At 40.2% G+C, this 12,922-nt stretch overlaps 1 protein-coding gene across 1 annotated transcript in view; it reads left to right on the forward strand.

Moving 5' to 3' along the window:
* LOC106564691 (VPS10 domain-containing receptor SorCS3) overlaps window positions 1-12,922 on the forward strand; it is a 248,845-nt gene that overhangs the window by 76,412 nt on the left and 159,511 nt on the right. The gene's annotated exons all lie outside the window — the stretch shown is intronic.

Below are 12,922 nucleotides of genomic sequence, written 5' to 3' on the forward strand. Positions count from 1 at the left end.
ATGCATTCGTCCACCTTGAATATTATTCATGTTCTGGTTAAAAAGGCCCTAATGATTTATGCTATACAACGTTTGACATGTTTGAACGAACGGAAATATATTTTTTCCCCTCGTTCATGACGAGAAGTCCGGCTGGCTTACATCATGTGCTAACGAGACGGAGATTTTTGGACATAAATGATGAGCTTTTTTGAACAAAACTACATTCGTTATGGACCTGTGATACCTGGAAGTGACATCTGATGAAGAGAATCAAAGGTAATGGATTATTTACATAGTATTTTCGATTTTAGATCTCCCCAACATGACGTCTAGTCTGTATCGCAACGCGTATTTTTCCGGGCGCAGTGCTCAGATTATTGCAAAGTGTGATTTCCCAGTAAGGTTATTTTTAAATCTGGCAAGTTGATTGCGTTCAAAAGATGTAAATCTATAATTCTTTAAATGACAATATAATATTTTACCAATGTTTTCTAATTTTAATTATTTAATTTGTGACGCTGACTTGACTGCCGGTTATTGGAGGGAAACGATTTCCTCAACATCAATGCCATAGTAAAACGCTGTTTTTGGATATAAATATCAACTTGATAGAACTAAAAATGCATGCATTGTCTAACATAATGTCCTAGGAGTGTCATCTGATGGAGATTGTAAAAGGTTAGTGCATCATTTTAGCTGGTTTTATGGTTTTGGTGACCCTGTCTTTGACTTGACAAAACATTACACACAACTCTTGTAAATGTACTGTCCTAACATACTCTAAATTTATGCTTTCGCCGTAAAACCTTTTTGAAATCGTAAAACGTGGTTAGATTAAGGAGATGTTTATCTTTCAAATGGTGTAACATAGTTGTATTTTTGAAAAATTTGAATTTTGACATTTATTTGGATTCAAATTTGCCGCTCTTGAAATGCACCTGCTGTTGATGGAGTGCACCACGGGTGGCACGCTAGCGTCCCACCTAGCCCCAAGAGGTTTTAAGACGCTCCTATCTTTCTGGCTTTGTCTCGTAGACTTGGAAAGCAGGTGTTTGACAGCTGATGGGTCTAGCTAAATCGTGTAAAGAACACTCCACATCCTAGTAATGAAGTACATGAGAGGGATTGTGTCCTTCATTTGACTTTAACACAAAAGTATTTTAACAACACTGTTTTGATTTTGTCTGGGTTTTTCTTTGTTTCTTCTACTTTGAGGCTAAAGAGTAGCAAGTGTCTCAGAAAGGTCTCATAAGCTGTTCCTTTTCATTGCCTTTCATCTATTTACCCATCTGGTTGAATGTACACAATGTGTTTTTTAGTCTCTTTCTTTGATGTGTTTCCAGACTGGAAAACCAGTGACATTTAAATTAGGCCATCATGGGAGATTGAATGGCTGTTTTGTGGATAGTATGGGCTTATGGGTAATGCCATTAGACATACATCTCTGATCCACATAAAAAAGAGAATAATCTGTCCTTCATATTTCATAATACACCCTTAGTTATAATAGGTGGAAATGTTGAGTGCTGTTATGGACATTTAAATAACCAAACAATCTCAACCCTCATCACCACATCTGTCATTATGAAACCCTAATTATTAAAATAATTACATTACGCATCATAACACTTTGTAATTGGAATCCAACCGGGCATCTACAGTACATCAGAGTCTGCTTTGTAGAAGTAAATAAAAACAAAGGATAAAAAACTAAAAAACAATGTCAGATTACTGTATTGTGGCTAATCATTGTTGCGAGCATGATGATAGAGGAGCGTCCCAGATGGTTTCTTTGTGAAACGGTGATTGTCTGTGACGTATGGACGAGGATACACACTAAGTAGACACAAAGTGGATTCCAAATATCTCAATGACTCGTACATTTATGTCACGTTGGTATAAAGGGTTCGGAAGACAGGCACAGGAATGCATAATAGGGGTTTTTATTGATCCAAATTACGGCGTGCCGTCTAAGGCACGGGGACGACGACCAAACAAACACTAAACAAAACACAGGGTAGAAACCCCAAAAAAAGAGCAAGGAGTACCTCGAATAAATAACACACACGAACAATGATTAACACACGGACAAAACCTGTAATCATCTGCTTAATCCACAATGGCACGATAGCCAAAACACACAGCACAGGTACTCACACTAACCAACGGACATTGTAACAATAATTGACAGCCCAATGGAAACCAAAGGGCACACTTATACAAGTACTAATCAGTGGAAACAGGGGACAGGTGTGCGTAATGAAAGTTCCGGAGGGATTCGTGGCAATTAGATGTGAAGGAATAATGAATTAAGGTAATTCAGCTGCAGGCTCTTGACTAACTAACACTCCCTTACCCCCGTTGGTTATTTTAATATCAAATTAATACACTCAGACTTTCTTTTGTATTTGGAGTATTCGTTAACCTCCCTGGGCATGGTGGGACGCTTGCATCCCACCTAGTCAACAGCCAGTGGAATCGCGTGGCGCGAAATACAAATACCTCATAAATGCTATAACTTCAATTTTACACCATTTTAAAGACTCTCGTTAATCTAACCACACTGTCCGATTTCAAAAAGGCTTTACAGCGAAAGCAAAACATTAGATTATGTCAGGAGAGTACCCTGCCAAAAATAATCACACAGCCATTTTCAAAGCAAGCATATATGTCACAAAAACCAAAACCACAGCTAAATGCAGCACTAACCTTTGATGATCTTCATCAGATGACACTCCTAGGACATTATGTTATACAATACATGCATGTTTTGTTCAATCAAGTTCATATTTATGTCAAAAAACAGCTTTTTACATTAGCATGTGATGTTCAGAACTAGCATACCCGCCGCAAACTTCCAGTGAATTTACTTAATTACTCACGATTAACGTTCACAAAATACATAACAATTATTTTAAGAATTATAGATACAGAACTCCTTTATGCAATCGCGGTGTCAGATTTTAAAATAGCTTTTCGGCGAAAGCACATTTTGCAATATTCTGAGTAGATAGCCCGGCCATCACGGCTAGCTAATTTGACACCCACCTAGTTTGGCCCTCACCAAACTCAGATTTACTATAAGAAACATTCGATTACCTTTGCTGTTCTTCGTCAGAATGCACACCCAGGACTTCTACTTCAACAACAAATGTTGTTTTGGTTCGAAATAATCCATACTTATATTCAAATAGCTCCGTTTTGTTCATGCGTTCAGGTCAGTATCCGAAGGGTGACCCGCGAGTGCATTTCGTGACAAAAAAATTCAAAATATTTCATTACCGTACTTCGAAGCATGTCAAACGCTGTTTAAAATCAATTTTTATGCCATTTTTCTCATAAAAAAGCGATAATATTCCGACCGGGAATCTGCGTTTAGGTAAACAGATGAAAGAAAATGAAGCATTCGGTCGACTCGGGCACGCGCCTAAGCCCATAGTACTCTGATTGACCACTTGCCAAAAGCGATAATGTGTTTCAGCCAGAGGCTGCCTCGATATCGTTCAGCTTTTTCCCGGGCTCTGAGAGCCTATGGGAGCCGTAGGAAGTGTCACGTTATTGCAAAGATCCTCAGTCGTCAATAAAAAGAGCCAAGATGAAACACAACTTGTCAGACAGGCCACTTCCTGCATGGAATCTTCTCAGGTTTTGGCCTGCCTTATGAGTTCTGTTATACTCACAGACACCATTCAAACAGTTTTAGAAACTTTAGGGTGTTTTCTATCCAAAGCCAATAATTATATGCATATTCTAGTTAATGGGCAGGAGTAGTAACCAGATTAAATCGGGTACGTTTTTTATCCGGCCGTGTCAATACTGCCCCCTAGCCCTAACAGGTTAATTGTAATTAACTAGGAGATCGGGGCACCAAGGAAAATGTTCAGATTACAAAGTTATAATTTTCCTAATATAACTTTCCTATATTATAACATTATATTCTATTATAGTATAGGCCGATTATCTTCTGGTTTAACCTCTTGGGGCTAGGTGGGACGCTAGCGTGCCACCCGTGGTGCACTCCATCAACAGCAGGTGCATTTCAAGAGCGGCAAATTTGAATCCAAATAAATGTCAAAATTCAAATTTTTCAAAAATACAACTATGTTACACCATTTGAAAGATAAACATCTCCTTAATCTAACCACGTTTTACGATTTCAAAAAGGTTTTACGGCGAAAGCATAAATTTAGAGTATGTTAGGACAGTACATTTACAAGAGTTGTGTGTAATGTTTTGTCAAGTCAAAGACAGGGTCACCAAAACCATAAAACCAGCTAAAATGATGCACTAACCTTTTACAATCTCCATCAGATGACACTCCTAGGACATTATGTTAGACAATGCATGCATTTTTAGTTCTATCAAGTTGATATTTATATCCAAAAAACAGCGTTTTACTATGGCATTGATGTTGAGGAAATCGTTTCCCTCCAATAACCGGCAGTCAAGTCAGCGTCAGAAATTAAATAATTAAAATTAGAAAACATTGGTAAAATATTATATTGTCATTTAAAGAATTATAGATTTACATCTCTTGAACGCAATCAACTTGCCAGATTTAAAAATAACCTTACTGGGAAATCACACTTTGCAATAATCTGAGCACTGCGCCCAGAAAAATACGCGTTGCGATACAGACTAGACGTCATGTTGGGGAGATCTAAAATCGAAAATACTATGTAAATAATCCATTACCTTTGATTCTCTTCATCAGATGTCACTTCCAGGTATCACAGGTCCATAACGAATGTAGTTTTGTTCAAAAAAGCTCATCATTTATGTCCAAAAATCTCCGTCTCGTTAGCACATGATGTAAGCCAGCCGGACTTCTCGTCATGAACGAGGGGAAAAAATATATTTCCGTTCGTTCAAACATGTCAAACGTTGTATAGCATAAATCATTAGGGCCTTTTTAACCAGAACATGAATAATATTCAAGGTGGACGAATGCATACTCTTTTATAACGTATTGGAACGAGGGTACCCAACATGAACTAGCGCGCCAGGTGTCTAATGGGACATCACCGTTCCATGGCTCTTGTTCGGTCAGATCTCCCTCCAGAAGACTCAAAACACTTTGCAAAGGCTGGTGACATCTAGTGGAAGCAATAGGAAGTGCCAAAATATTCCTAAACCCCTGTGTTTTTCAATGGGATAGGTTTAAAGTCAATACAACACATCAGGTATCCACTTCCTGTCAGAAAATGTCTCAGGGTTTTGCCTGCCAAATGAGTTCTGTTATACTCACAGACACCATTCAAACAGTTTTGGAAACTTTAGAGTGTTTTCTATCCATATATAATAAGTATATGCATATTCTAGTTACTGGGTAGGATTAGTAACCAGATTAAATCGGGTACATTTTTTTTATCCAGACGTGCAAATGCTGCCCCCTAGACCCAACAGGTTAATACATTCTATACAACCATTTGGATGCAAGTCCCATCGCTGAGGCTATTATATAAACAGTTTTATGGTAATATGGCTATATTGTCTCTTCTGAGTATCACAAAATTGTACCAAGCGGACCAGTTCGTAGCTGGATTCTTCACCAATCTTCCATACCTTCTCCAGAACATACATGTCATTCGGTTCCCCAATTCTGTGAGTTGGAAGAATTTCCTGTGTCTCTCTATGGGCCATGTGGCCAGAGATTCTTCTCTGGAATTTTACCACCCCTTCACACAGGGACTGGGTGGGGGAGGTAGGTTGGGGGATGGTGCAAGGGGGAGGGGGTCAACTGTCCTCCCTGTACTCAGAGGCCAACGTCATGACATCCCGCACACTCCCCATCAACCGCCCACTGTGGAGTGGTCAAGGTTTGCGGCCTTGGTCAGGGGTCTGTTTTCCTAGCCTCTGGTCCAGCAGAGTGAACCCGACCAGTGGAAGGTTGCCAGATTGGATTTGTCTGAATACCCCTTTTGTGCTGTGCCGGTGGTATCGGGGCAGGCAGGGAGTTAAAAATAAAATAAATGACCAGGATGGTTCTGTTACCATGGAGTTCTGCTAGTCTCTACATTGTGAAATCTCAGAGGAATTTAAATTGCCTGAGCAGATGGGGGTTGTGTAATTTTATTGGGACTGAGAATCTTAAAATGGAGGGGGAGTTGGAATCAAAATGACAGAGATAGTTTGTTATCTGCACATAGCCATTATACATCCATGTTCTGTGACTGGTAACTGTCTTCAAGTGATAACATATACTTGGATGAACATAAGGTCATCCATCCCCACTCTGGTAGGGATTTGACAACGTTTATAACTCTGAAAACAACATGATTGGGACTCATTGTTAATAAGACTATATAAAACATTCAGTTTATTCTCTTAAGACTGTTGTTTCATTACGCAACATATTTATAGCTAATTACCTCAGAACACCTCACAAAACACAATTGCCATTCAAGTTTAATAAGACTGCCAATCAGATATTATTTTTAGCGCCATGTTACATGTCCTTAAACACTATTACTGTTCTGCCTTTCACTTTCCATCAGCAGTTTCTGATCTGAATTTCACTTTCAGACTAAAGTTCAGCCTAGAAGCTGGTAGGAGCTTGTAGTCCGTCAGGCTTGATGAGGTGTCATTAGAGAGTTAGAATGACTGATATCGTCAAATGGAAGTGTGGATGTGAGAAAAGGCTACGTTTCCCCCTCAGACAGACATCAGTATTAATAAAACATTAGTAGGAATAAATCACCAGCTCTGTCTGTGCCCTCAGAGATACTTAATGATTGTTGTTTTACCTCACGTAGGTATACGTGTTTAGATGCAGTACTAGCACTTCTAAAAGTTTTCGGAGGACGAAGGAAAAGCTCCTGTGAACTTTACCCACATGTCACATTTCAACAAACATCTGTTCCCGTCCCTGATTGCTAGGCTACAACACTTCTTCTGTGTACAATTATTTTCCCTCCTACAGTGACTATTTCAAATACAACTATCTGAAATACCAATCATTTGTCACTTGTTTCTAAAACCATTTTTCATTATATTGGTTGTGAATTAAATCATTATGGTGTTGGGGGAGACAATGTTTTGGCCATTATCTGGTGGTGATACTGCGGGAGCTTGTCGTTTTGTTTACCGGAAAGTCATCTGGAGGTAATTAGTTGTGCAAATATTTCCAATTGAATCTATATTCATTGTCCTGACTTGCTGTGTCTTTGTATTGTGTCTTTGCATGATAAACAGGGTAGTAACAATGAGGAATTCAATTTTGTCAGCACAGCACCATTCTGAATCTAAAGTAGCTGAAACAATTAAAATGTGAAATTGTCTGGCCTTGTTAAAACTTCTAATTCATGTGTAGCCTACTTAGCTATGTTTCCCACACATTACACAGGACCATTTTCTTTCCTCTATGGATAATGTGGACTGTGTATCCTGTATGATAATGTTTTTAAAGTTATGTTCAAGGTACTGTAATAGAGATCAATGTAATTATTGTTTGACTAAAGCATTTAATCAAAGGCTACAATAGAAATGGACAGAGTGTACTCTCAAAACTCATGGGAGAACATATCTTGATTATTTAGGAACGTCATGCGAACGGCTACATTACATTGTAAAGAGGAATGACAAAAAACCTCTCTTCATCACTCCATTCATTTGGAGCATGTTATACTGTATAATTTTGTCAACATTTGTATTTATCAGGCCTCTCAAATCCTCGGTGATAGAAAATTACTCCCACTGTCTCTCTGAAAGGATGATCGTCATCATAAGTGTATCACAGTGTAATGATGGGGATGAGAGTCGGTACGAGGCAGGGAGGAGGGAAGCCATAATAGAAAGAGATTGGAGTGGTTGCTATGGTGGCAGAGCTCACAGCTCACCATAATGTAAAAAGGACATTGTTGGAGAGGTGCCACCATACATTAAATAAAGTGGAATCCTGTACTCACTCACTGAGTGGGTTAACAAGGCAATCTTCATGAGGAGGGGACTGTGGCAAACCCCCGTGTGGGAAAACAATGGGCCTCATTCAAATCCAACCCAATCGGAGAAGCCATAAACCAAACACTCGCTCGCTTGCACGCACACAAACAAACACACACACAGACACAGTCACACACAATCTGAGAAGCCTTGAAATGGCATGTAGCTTTGAGTTTTACCACGCCATTGAAAATGTGTTTTCCTGAGGACCTCTGTCTTTTTAAGTGACGGTGGTGCACTGTTATAGAAGCAGGCAGGTAGAGAAGGATGGTGGAGGAGAAGGGATGGTGGGAATAAGGACGTCTGGCAATTGTACTGCTGGGAATTGATTGGATAGGGATTTCCATACGGTGCCAATCACTGTCAGTCACTTGGCTAGCGGAGGCTATTCGCCCCTTGTCACAATGTAGCGATTACATTGAGTTATAACTAATAACAGCTGATATCTACAGTGCATTCCGAAAGTATTCAAACCCCTTGACATTCACATTTTGTTACATTACAGCCTTATTCTAAAATGGATTAAATAAACACGTCTCATCAATCTACACAAAACCCCATAATGACAAAGCGAACACAGGTTTTTATAATTGTTTGCAAATTTATTACAAATAAAAAACAGAAATACCTTATAAAGTTCCTGGGCGTCCACATCACCAACAAACTAACATGGTCCAAGCACGCCAAGACAGTCGTGAAGAGGGCACGACAAAACCTATTCCCCCTCAGGAGACTAAAAAGATTTGGCATGGGTCTTCAGATCCTCAAACGGTTTTACAGCTGCACCATCGAGAGCATCCTGACGGATTGCATCACTGCCTGGTATGGCAACTGCCTCCGACCGCAAGGCACTACAGAGGGTTGTGCGTACGGCCAAGTACATCACTGGGTCCAAGCTTCCTGCCATCAAAAACCTCTATCCCAGGCGGTGTCAGAGGAAGGCCCTAAAAATGGTCAAAGATTCCAGCCACCCTAGTCATAGACTGTTCTCTCTGCTACTGCATGGCAAGCGGAACCAGAGCACCAAGTCCAGGTCCAAGAGGCTCCTAAATAGCTTCTACACCCAAGCCATAAGACTCCTGAACAGCTAATCAAATGGCTACCCAGATTATTTGCTTTGCCCCCCCCCCCCTTCTGGAACGCTGCTGCTACTCTGTTATTATCCATGCATAGTCAATTTAATAACTCTACCTACATGTACATATTACCTCAATTACCTCGACACCGGTGCCCCCACACATTGACTCTGTACCGGTACCTCCTGTATATATTTACTGCTCCTCTTTAATTGTTTGTTATTCTTATCTATTACTATTTTTTTTTTGGGGGGGGGGGTGTATTTTCTTGAGTCTACATTGTTGGTTAAGGTCTTGTAAGTAAGCATTTTACTATAAGGTCTACAACACCTGTTGTATTCGGCCATTTGACAAATAACATTTAATTTTATTTATTTACGCAAGTAGAACCTTTGATATGAGACTCGAAATTGAGCTCAGGTGCATCCTGTTTCCATTGATCATCCTTGAGATGTTTCTACAACATGATTGCAGTGCACATGTGGTAAATTCAATTAATTGGACATGATTTGAAAAGGCACACACCTGTTTATATAAGGTCCCACAGTTGACAGTGCATGTCAGAGCGAAAATCAAGCTGTGAGGTCGAAGGAATTGTCCTTAGAGCTCCAAGACAGGATTGTCTCGAGGCACAGATCTGGGGAAGGGTACAAAGAAAATTCTGCAGTATTGAAAGTCCCGAAGATCACAGTAGCCTCCATCATTCTTAAATGGAAGAAGTTTGGAACCACCAAGACTCTTCCTAGAGCTGGCCGCTTGGCCAAACTGAGTAATCGAGGCAGGTGACCAAGAACCCGATGGTTACTCTGACAGAGCTCCAGATGTCCTCTGTGGAGATGGGAGAACCTTCCAGAAGGACAACCATCTCTGCAGCATTCCACCAATAAAATGAAATGTATTTGTCACATACACATGTTTAGCAGATGTTATTGCGGATGTAGCGAAATTCTACACCCGCAGTAACATCTGGCCTTTATGGTAGAGTGACCAGATGGAAGCCAATTCTCAGTAAAAGGCACATGACAGCCCGCTTGGAGTTTTGCCAAAGACACCTAAAGGACTCTCAATCCATGCATTCAACATTCTCTTGTTTGATGAAACCAAGATTGAACTCTTTGGCCTGAATGCCAAGTGTCATATCTAAAGGAAACCTGGCACCATCCCTACGGTCAAACATGGTGGTGGCAGCATCTTGCTCTGGGGATGTTTTTCAGCCGAAGAGACTGGGTGACTAGTCAGGATCGAGACAACGATGAACGGAGAAAGTACGGCGAGATCCTTGATGAAAACCTGCTCCAGAGCGCTCAGGACCTCAGACTGGGGTTAAGGTTCACCTTCCAACAGGACAAAAACCTTAAGCACACAACACAGGAGTGGCTTCGGGACAAGTCTCTGAATGTCCTTTAGTGGCCCAGCCAGAGCCTGGACTTTAACCCGATCGAAAATCTCTGGAGAGACCTGAAAATAGATGTGCAGCGACGCTCCCCAATTAACCTGATAGAGCTTGAGAGGATCTGCAGAGAAGAATGAGAGAAACTCCCCAAATACAGTAGTTCCAAGCTAATAGTGTCATACCCAAGAAGACTTGAGGCTGCAATCACTGCCAAAGGTGCTTCAACAAAGAACTAAGTAAATGGTCTGAATACTTATGTAATGTGATATCCGTTTATTTTTATTACATTTTGCAAAAATGTCTAAAAACCTGTTTTTGCTTTGTCATTATGGGTTTTGTGTGTACATTGATGAGGAAAAAAACGATTTAATCAATTTTAGAATAAGGCTGTAACTTAACACAGTGTGGAAAGAGTCAAGGGGTCTGAATACTTTCCGAATGCACTGTATACACTGTGCCATGATTTGGGGCCATGACTGTTTCCTGACCACAAAAAAATGCAGCGTCTGCTGAGGTTCGCTCTGTAAAATACTATCCATGTCGCTGTGAACACATGGCAATTCCCTCTGTCTATACAGAGCCACCAGAGTATTGCTGTGTCATGAACATTCACATTTATGCTGGAAACATTGACTTCTCACTCTCCAAATGGAAAGGTCTAGGCCTAGTATATCTCTACTGAGGATGGTGAGAACAGCTTGCTGAACACACACACACACACACACACACACACACACACACACGTACACACACCAGATCCAGTTTATCAGGCCAGTGTCCCCACAGCGATGCTCTATTCTCTCTAGACTCCTTATCTGTGATGACATCATGCAGTAGATTTGGCACGGCCACAGAGAAGTGTCCCTCACCGTGGCATAAAGAGCTGTGTCGATTAACCTCAATCCACAAAGGAGTTCCTTACTGAGCGTCAATAAAGCTGTTTAAAGGTCTGTCTCTTGAGGCTTATAAGGTATTTATTTGGCATATAGGCAGACATTTTATACCATACTCTAATACGTTATTTAGTTGTAGTGTTAAGCAGACATTTTATACCATACTCTAATATGTTATTTAGTTGTAGTGTTAAGCAGACATTTTACACTGTTTACTTTAAGTGTCAAGGCAACATAAGAGGCCTGTTTGCTATTTTGTTCATACAGCAATTTCTTTAAAGGGCAAACAGGATTAGGTTGAGTAAACGCATGTCATTATCCAGTAGTGAGTCAACAGTTTACTGTGGAGGGGCTCCATGGTGAGCTAACATCACAGGACATCATGTCTTAATACAAGAGCCAGAGCAAGATCCTTTAATTAATCTTGACATGTTGTATCAACATGGCTGTGCCTCTCTCTCTCTCTCTCACTCACTCACTCACTCACTCACTCACTCACTCACTCACTCACTGAGTTCACTCACTCACTCACTCACTCACTCACTCACTCACTCACTCACTCACTCACTCACTCACTCACTCACTCACTCACTCACTCACTCACTCACTCACTCACTCACTCACTCACTCACTCACTCACTCTCACACACAAGCAGGCACACACACACAGGCATACACAGGCACACACACAAATGCAGGTCACACAAACACACATGCGTGATACGATGACACACACACTCACTAGCTCCCACATACAGATTCACACACACACAAATGAACGCAGGCACATACGCACACATGCACACACACACACACACACACACACACACACACACACACACACACACACACACACACACACACACACACACACACACACACACACACACACACACACACACACACACAGTACATACATACACACACATACAAGCCTTTGTTTCACAAATTCACTCAAGGCAAATTGCCTATAAAAAAAATCTCTGCTTCTATTAGGGACGAGAAAAAACAACCTCAATGAGGTTGCCGATTGTTTTCAAAACAGAATAAGGAATCAATCTGGATTTTCTCGACTGTGAATCATTTTATAGACTGCAAATCATCCCCTCTTTCCCAAACTGCTCCTTAGGGGTCATTTGTAAAGATTCACTGGCTAAGCAAACACTGTGTTGTGTTAAAAGCCTGCCATGTGAAGACTACCGTAGGCTCATCATGTTAGCTCTGTATTAAGCCAGCTCTCATGGAAGAGGTGGACACAACTCACACACTCCGAGTTTCACATTGACACATGTATGCAAGTGTACATTGACGTTAGCAGTATTCTCTCTCTATCTTTCATATATATATATATATATATATATATATATATATATATATATACACTGCTCCAAAAAATAAAGGGAACACTTAAACAACACAATGTAACTCTGTGTTGTTTAAGTGTTCCCTTTATTTGAGCAGTTTTTTTTTATAACTTATGTTCCCTTTATTTTTTTGAGCAGTATATATATATATATATATATATATATATATTTTATACTGCTCAAAAAATAAAGGGAACACTTAGGAGCACTTATTTAAAGGGAACACTTATTTTTTTGAGCAGTATATATATATATATATATATATACTGCTCA

The sequence above is a fragment of the Salmo salar genome, chromosome ssa12 (assembly GCF_905237065.1).
Source record: "Salmo salar chromosome ssa12, Ssal_v3.1, whole genome shotgun sequence".
Taxonomy (NCBI): Eukaryota; Metazoa; Chordata; class Actinopteri; order Salmoniformes; family Salmonidae; genus Salmo; species Salmo salar.